General features: G+C 26.7%; 1 protein-coding gene across 20 annotated transcripts in view; it reads right to left on the bottom strand.

Moving 5' to 3' along the window:
- Nucleotides 1–7,081, bottom strand: part of LOC142325978 (CUGBP Elav-like family member 1) — a 1,952,897-nt gene extending 1,945,816 nt beyond the window's left edge. For 4 of the 20 annotated variants that reach the window (XM_075367978.1, XM_075367989.1, XM_075367988.1 and 1 more), the window contains exon 1: nucleotides 6,592–7,074. The gene's annotated coding sequence lies outside the window, so the exon portion shown is untranslated. Of the gene's footprint in view, nucleotides 1–6,591 lie in introns of all 20 variants that reach the window. The other 16 variants (XM_075367994.1, XM_075367992.1, XM_075367995.1 and 13 more) reach the window with 7 other exon arrangements.
- Nucleotides 7,082–7,562: the final 481 nt, after the last annotated feature.

Consider the following 7,562-nt stretch of genomic DNA (forward strand, 5'->3'; position numbering starts at 1 on the left):
GCACAAAGACATTCAGTATTAGGGAGCCTCGTTCACATTGCAACATATCGTTAAAATTTCTGATCTCCAGATACGCACATTATTAGTTTTGCTTTTTCATTAACATGAAATGTTGATTCGTCACTGAATATGACACGATAAAGATTTCATCGTCGAGGTGCATTATTTCGTTTCCTAAGGTAGTACGGAAACCATAATTTGCAGGTCAGAAAGCAATTTAAAAAGTTTTAGCTCTGCGCAAGCTCTATCATTTCATTTAAAATATAATCAATGTACGTGAAACTTGCGAAATATTACATAGCTTTAAAACCCCGGCAGTCATTTTGAAACACACGGTATAGTACACTCATTTCAAAAATAGACTTTTCAAAATGTTAATCATAAGTTCAATGTGGTCTATGGGCATTATTTACAGAATAAACAATACTTTCCATGCAATTTTAATAAACATTTTTTAATATTTCCATTTTAAGCTTACTAATGTAATTAAAAAAAAAAAATCTTATTTTTACCTACCTAAGGTGTAAAGCGTCAAGTTTATTTACTTTAATTTGTCCGTTAGTTTGCAGGTTTTTAAAATTACATCTGTACTATTTTTTACTACCTTCCCCATTAAAATCATTCCATAGATTAGGTATACTGGTAGATAAAACTTTACAATTCTTATTACAAAATCATATAAAAAGAAAATAATAAATGTACCATAATTAGATATGTCTGTGTGACCAAATATATACATTACAAAAACTAAATCTTTCAAAAAATACTTAAAAGTTATAATTATTTTTTAATATAACTAATATTATTTACGTTTGCTAATTTTTGTATCATGTTATTCTATAAGTTTGTTTTAATTATGTTTTAATTACTGAAACCGATTAATAATTCAAATACAAAAATAAATTATATCTTCGAATATTATTTACAATCAAAAAAAAAAAATTTTAAAAGAAATTATTATTTTTCTGAAATATATTTCTTTAACGTTTCCTTCCTTAATTAAAACCTATATAATTCGATACAAAAATAAATATTAAAACAACTTATAATCATCAAAAATGTTATTTACAATTATCAAAGGATTTTAAAAGAAGTTATTATTTTTATGAAATTTGTTTATTTTTTACGTTTAATATTAACATTTCGACGTATCAAGTATAGACTAATGATGAATTAAAATATAAATTAACTCAAAGATAAGGTCTTGTTTAACATCACAATCAATATTCAGTTAAATATCTTCAAGCATCTTCTTTGAGTAAAATGATTGTTGAACTTCAAATTCTATTAAAAACTTCATTAAACCGAAATAATTGAGAAATAACAGGGTAGATAATTTTGAATATGAACTTAAGTTGAGTTTTAGATGAATTATTATGCATACAAAATAACTTATACAATCTAATCTGAAATTATGACTTTTTTTTATTCCATTTTTTATAATGAATTTGGTACATTAGGGGAAAATGAAAGATTCAATACCGATGAATGGATAGATGGAAAGAGATTCACGATCTAGCATATCTTTTTTTTTTATATCTATGCATCAGATATTTTTACTTTTGCGTCTATCATTAAAATTAAGCATCCAGTCAAGACGTTTTACACTTTTGTTTATCATGATTATTTTTACCATATCTGGACTTCCCCTTTTTGAGACGAGTGAATCTGCTCTAAAACTCCAACACAAGAAAATGACAAACGGTAGTTATTTACAGTAATGGTTAGTTTCTAATTAAAGGTTGCGATTTTTCGTTTACTAATAAAAACATAAACTAACATGATAAGCGGCAAAACCGATTTGTTCTACATTTTTCTTTACATAAAATCTATTTTCACTATTAAATATTCATTTAATTAACACGTTTACATGTTTTTACTTTTTTCTTATCACGCAAAATAAAACAGTTATTTTTTATTTTTATCCAATAGCAAGCAAACGTACATTTCGTCGGACGGCGCAGGCAATACTCACGTGTTTTACTCTTTTCTCATCAAGAGTAATGTAATCGCCAATTTTTTGGTCTGTAAATCGTCAGGAGGCAAGCTATAAGGGTTTAGAAAATACTTCGCTATGTATCAACAGATTATTATGAAAAAACTGTTAAATAAATTATACATATAATATAATAATGATAAAAAATAATAATTATTGACAAAAATACTAATAACGGCAATTATATTTTTTTGTTTATTATTACGGCGAAGGGTAGACACAGTAAAGTTATAGCTGAATTAGATCAGCTGGTTTATGATAAAGTAATTTCCAGTTAAATAATAAAAATTTCCAGTAAAAATATATAAATTTATTATTACTAAATAATAAAAATTAATAAATACTACATATACAATGAAAAGGGTTTTTGCCAAGAAAACAGTGATTTCGACTTTGAAGACAACGGTTTTGATGTTGGTATCGACAGACAAAAACAGCTGGAATGTAAGGAAAATAACAACTACAATCTAAACTTAAATTTTATGCACTGTATTGATTGTTTTATTTAAATGATCTAAAAATTTTTTTTTTAAATTTATCTTTTTCTTCATATATATAATGAAGACATTGATGAAAGATATAACAAATATAACTTATATCACAACCACAAAAAATTCAATTTCATTGTAAAATGCTTGTGAATTTTCTTATCACAAAAACAGAATGATATAAAAAAACGGTGAATAATACAAACCAACGAAAAACCCTTACAGTGTGAAGGAACCTCAAAAACAATTTTTTTCTCCGAATTCGAAAAAAAATTTATTTACAAAGGAAGTGAATACTACTTGCTACTCTCAAACTTCTCCAAAACACAATTCTTGACTTGAAACGCAGAGAAAAAATATTTAATAAATAAGTCTTGAAAAAAACTTGAAAAAAATTACTAAAATTAATACACGTGGCTGTTTCAATTACAAGATAATAAATAAATAGCAAAATAGTGTTACTCCAATCAAGAAGTTAGTTAGACCTTCGCCGGTAAGAGTCCGCAGAACTGTACGGCACGGCGAAGTCAACTAACTATGTTTACAGTTCTAAACATGACCTAACCTAAAAGTGAAATGAAAATGCAAAAAAAAGATTAAAAAATAAGCATGAAAAGATTATGTTTCAGTTTAATTAGATTTGTAATAAAAAATACTTTAAAAAAATACCTCGAATTTTTAAAATTCGAGGTATGTTTTTGTTAATATTCGGGAGTCGAATATGCTTTTTCCTCAAAAATGTGGGTTTACCAATCACGGCGCCAGATAGCAGTACTTGATAGTTCTAGGTAGCGTAAAAAACTTTATAATGAAATAATAAAATTTAAAAGAAAATATATTACAGGTTGTTTTAATAGTAACAGCTCTTATGTAAATGAAAGTACTGAAGATGAAATAATTTTTTTAATTTCGATCACTTCCTTAAAAAATAATTAAACATTAGTTTACAAGAGATTATAGCTGCTAATAAAACTCAAAAAAGACGAACAGTAGGAAAATGTTACAAATGTGGCGACAAAAATTTGTTACATAAAACAGAAATAAATTCGATTTGTAAATTTTTATTCTGCAATTATAACTATTTGAACTAATTGATGGAGAAATAAAAGTAAGCCCGTTTGGTAATAATATAAAAAGTGTGACTACGGATATGATAAAAATCGAGAGTTACATACACAAAGTTTTAAGTGCAATATTACATCACGGATCTTAGATTCGTGAAGGTCATTATATCAGTTTTATTAAAAAAGGAAAAGTATGGTATGAAGTGAATTATATGACTATCAACAAAAAAAATTAGCCGAGAAATTAAAAAAAATTGTATATTTGTTTGTTCTAGAAAGGCAATCAATTTTAATAATATATCCGTAATTTATTTTAGATAATAAGTAATTCATAAAAATAAAAAAATAATATAACAAAACGCAGTGATATCCAAAAAAATTACAATGACTTACCTCATGGTAAGTCTCGTAGATATTTATTCCGCTCAAAAAACAAAAATTTCTGTAAAATAAATAAAACTGTTTTTTAACAAAATGATACTGATACCAAAAAAGGTAAGACACTACACATTTCTATTATCAAAATCTGTTATTAATTTTTTGTTAGAACTTTCTTTAAGAAAAAAATGCATGTTAAATACATGGAATAGCCAACAAATATACAATAATAGATAATAAACAATGTTTAAACCTTCCATATAATAAGCAAAATATAGAAAACTTTGTTACAACTCTTACCTGCCCGATTTCAGTAATATACAATAAATATCACAATTATAGAAATCTTGTGATTTATTCGTTGTTTAATAAATGAAATCGGGCCCGGTAAGAGTTTTGTAACAATTTTTTTCTTTTTTTTTTGTTTATTGTACGGAATGCATTGTTTATTATCTATTATTGTATACGTATTTCTATTACATACATTTAACAAGTATTTTTTTTTTTTTTAATTCTAAATTAATAACAGATTTTGATAATAGAAATATAGCGCCTTACCTGTTTTTTTTTATATCAGTATTGTTTTGTTAAAAACAGTTTTATTTATATTACAGAAATTTTTGTTTTTTTAGCAAAAGAAATATATTTTTTCTTTTTTTTTATACTCTACTCCCCTGGGTCGGTCCGACTGGTTGGTATTACGCCTCCCAGGGGAGTGTCTCCTATAATCTAACGAGCCTTCCCGCCTACCGGCTGTATGTCCGGCATGGCAGGTCGGCTCGCCGGTCAGATCTTCTGAGTACTTATTTTTGCCCTCTTTTCTGACACCACGCCATACCATGATTTGTCTTGACGTGGTGTCGGGTCTTTTCTCTTTTATTTAATTTCATTTTGCAATTATTCCCTCAACCTAATTTCCCATGGAGTCCCCAGTGGATCCTTGAAGCCGGCACACCTCAGCATGCCGACCCTCACCACTGGGGCTGTCCGCCCTTCCCTATTATCACTATCCCTAAAAACCTAGTGTCCTCTCATCCGCATCCTTCTGTGATATAACCCCCCTCGCGAAGTCCGCCACCTTCCTCCAATTATTCTCGCTGACCATCATATATCTAAATACTTCTATGGGGCTTTTCCCATCAACTCCTGAGGTGGCCCTGAGTGTTCTCCATTTACCACACTCAAAAAGGGTGTGTTCGGCACTGTCTTCTATCCCACAATATATGCAGCCCGGTTCCGGCCTTCTTACAGAAGAAATGATATCTGCGAGACTCTTACTGTACGGTTTACAATTTCATTGTAACTTTTTTTGGATAGATTTTACACTTAATAACTGAGTAGTTTGCTTGTTTTGTTCCTGTTATTTTCTAAACCAGTTGTATGTTATAATGAAAAATAAGATTCATTTTCTTTAAAAAAATATATATAATTTTTTTTTATTGTTATATTATTTTTATTATTATGAATTATTTTTTTTTAATGTCATAAAACCACGCTAAAAAAGTTATATTTATTTAATATTATTTTAAATATCGACTTTAAAAAATTAATGACGGTTTAATTGGTTGACTGTCGTTTATATTCCTAATTTTGTTTGTGCTGAATTACCAAACCCGTAATTTAAAGAATTGTTATTTAAATGAAAAATTATTATTTTTTTTAGTATTTATTGCGTTGTGCTTCTTTTTTGAACATTCAAGCTTTTCTCTTCACCAAATTAGTCGATTTCAATGGTTCTTATTTTTTTCAATCATTCTTATAGTGGAAATTCCTGTAGTGGATCTGCTGTACGGTAATCTCCGATAGCTTTACGAGAAAAAAAAATTGAGTAGATGATTTGAAGAATATTGATTTATCATTTTTAATATTCAAAGAATTTTTGGGCGAAAAATTCCAAAAAGGTTAGTGGGATTAATTAATAAATTAATCCCAACAGTAAAATAACAGTAAAATTAATTAATTGTTAATGATATCTAGTTAAATACTTTTTTTATAGATATTAGATAAATTTCTAGAATATAAAAAAATCTAAGTAGGTGGTATGTTTTATAAAAAAATTGGATAATGTTTTACACCAGTTATAAGTAATTTAAATACTATCTGAACAAATTGGCGCCAGAATGTTTTTTTTAGCATTTATTAAAATAATATACGATAGTGCATCTTAGAACAGATTTACTGTTTGATTAATTGCATAACTATTGATAATAATTAAGAAACGTATATAAAGTTAATTTATATTATTATATACTATATTGTTATTTCATAGTCCAATTTTCACATTTATTAAATTATTAAATAGCGTAATATATATATATATAATATATATTCCGGTCACCATTAATATTAACAACTTTTTTTTTTTTCAAAGGAGAACAAACAAACAAAGGTGTATTTATTCAATCTTACCCGTTCATTAACATCATTAATATATTAAATTTTTTATATCTTTTATTAATTAAAACAAACCATTTCCCTTTTTAAAGAAAATAAGCAATAATTGTCTTTTGTTGACTGAATTATTTTAAATCTATTAAGGCTCACAATTTATCTCTCTCCCTCATAATTTTAATGTATTAATTTCATAGTTCTTTTAAAATCATTAAAACATCGTTTTCATTTAAGTAATTAAAAAATAATAAGAATAAACATGAGTTGAGTTTACCTGATGAAAAATTAGATTTCAAAAAAACCGCGTAATCCAAATTCAGATAATCCAAAAATAAAACTGTATAAAAGCTCTAAATTAAAAAAGATAAAATGAAGTTAATAATTAATTAAAGAGGAAAAAACTTGTTATTTGTTACTACACAAAATGGTAGTAATTATTATACTGTTATTATGAAGTAGAAAAACGTATACAAAAAAAGTACTGCAAACTTTTAATATACCGTATATTTGTATTTAAATAATACAGGATTTATACAATCAATTACACTACACAAATTCTTCACAACATTAACACCGAAACAAAAACTAAAGAACACTAAAAAAAACACAATATGTGACAATAACAGAAAAAAGGGACGGACAGCAAACACAACTACCACTACAACGCCACTACAGCACAAACGACCACTACTACACTATTTATTAAAAGTGAAATAGTTTCAGTAATAAGAAAGAGCGTTGAGCTTAAAAGCGCAGCCACCGAGTTTTTTGAGAAACATGTTTTAAGATAGTTGATGCCAGATTTATAATCTCAGTAAGTAACCTTCTTTTTCTATACATACTCTACTGTATCTTATTTTTAACGTTATTTCATTATGATAACTTAACATCATCTCTGACCCGACCTTTTTCTATCTCATTCTTTTTTCTATCTTTCATTCTTTTACGATAATATTCTTCTTTATAAACAAATATTTTAAAGATATAAATGTTTATATATATTTGAAAGAATATATAAAATATTATATTTGCTTTAAAAATCATTGTACGTAAAGTTTTTATACTTTACAAAAAAAAACAACTTATAGCTCTGTAAATATCAGACTACGTATATAGTGTATTTTATAAATTTTAATTTCACAAAAAAAATCTGCTGTGGACAGCATACGACTTTCTTGCACGCCTATCTTACACATACACATTTTATTTTATATGAAGTACATAGAATTTTATTTCATTAATAAC

The sequence above is a fragment of the Lycorma delicatula genome, chromosome 6, assembly GCF_047948215.1.
Source record: "Lycorma delicatula isolate Av1 chromosome 6, ASM4794821v1, whole genome shotgun sequence".
Taxonomy (NCBI): domain Eukaryota; kingdom Metazoa; phylum Arthropoda; class Insecta; order Hemiptera; family Fulgoridae; genus Lycorma; species Lycorma delicatula.